Source organism: Acipenser ruthenus, chromosome 8 (assembly GCF_902713425.1).
Source record: "Acipenser ruthenus chromosome 8, fAciRut3.2 maternal haplotype, whole genome shotgun sequence".
NCBI lineage: Eukaryota > Metazoa > Chordata > Actinopteri > Acipenseriformes > Acipenseridae > Acipenser > Acipenser ruthenus.
The window spans coordinates 44,057,100-44,058,092 of NC_081196.1; the positions used below are offsets into that span (position 1 = coordinate 44,057,100).

Genomic DNA, 993 nt, shown 5'->3' on the forward strand with positions numbered 1-993 from the left:
AAAGGAGAGCTCTTTCAATTCAGCTGCGTCGTTAGGACAACCAAAAAGTATTCCTCAGATAATAAGTTCCACTTCAAAGGATTTCTCATTCAACGGTGACTGCTTCACCCTTTTATTGAGTCCCGTTTTTTTCACTCGGAGGAATCATCTGTTTGGTTATTTTTCATCCTGTTTATTTTTCACCATTCACAGAGCACTTGTATTAAATAAACAAAGAATAATCAATGATCTCTCAAATTGGAACACTTATGCGAAAAGGGAAAACAACCAGGGATCATATTAAATTAAATATGATAATGTAAGGAGGAGGGTTATTGAAAGGTGGGTAAAAAGTAAATATAAGGGAGATCCTGCCGAAGTGAAAATTGACTGAACTAACATGGCATGAAACTAAAGGTCAATGCAACTGTATCTTAATAGAGTGTCTCGAATTGAGGTGGACTGTTTTGAATGCAGCTTGCTTTTGCTGGGCTCATTGCCATGGCAATCTTAACGCTCCATGTTGATGTACCATAAAAGCAGTAGTTTGAATTTCAAAGAACCTGCCTTTGAACTTCGCACTGCCTGATTAGGCACTTGTGCCTTTTTGTGTCTTGGGATGCGCTTCCTCTGCACTCTTTTTTAATGTTTAGTATTTTTTTTCTAAACCGGGCAGCCAAAACGGAGGTAAGGGCTGGTCCTTGGGGATGAGGCCAAGCCTTCTATCTATCTGCAAGGCAGTCTATTCTCCCGATGAGTCTTACCCTGTCAGCAAAAAATATGAAATCCGTTTTTTTTAGGTTAACTTCAATTCAAAGATTAACAGTGATGAATGTAACCGTGTTATTAATTATATTAGTAGTGGTAGTAGTAGTAGTAGTAGTAGTAGTAGTAGTAGTAGTAGTAGTAGTAGTAGTAGTAGTAGTAGTAATTTATTTATTCATGTATTTATTTTATAGTCACACAACCTTATCAGTCAGATATATAGATATTCCACTGAACGTGTATTTTGCT

The 993-nt window shown here is 37.0% G+C and overlaps 1 protein-coding gene across 1 annotated transcript in view; it reads right to left on the reverse strand.

Annotated features, from left to right (window-relative positions):
* Nucleotides 1-904: 904 nt before the first annotated feature.
* Nucleotides 905-993, reverse strand: part of LOC117406766 (zinc finger protein ZIC 5-like) — a 7,705-nt gene continuing 7,616 nt past the window's right edge. Inside the window, exon 2 of the mRNA XM_034011061.3 lies at nt 905-993. This exon is cut by the window's right edge and continues 4,066 nt beyond it. The gene's annotated coding sequence lies outside the window, so the exon portion shown is untranslated.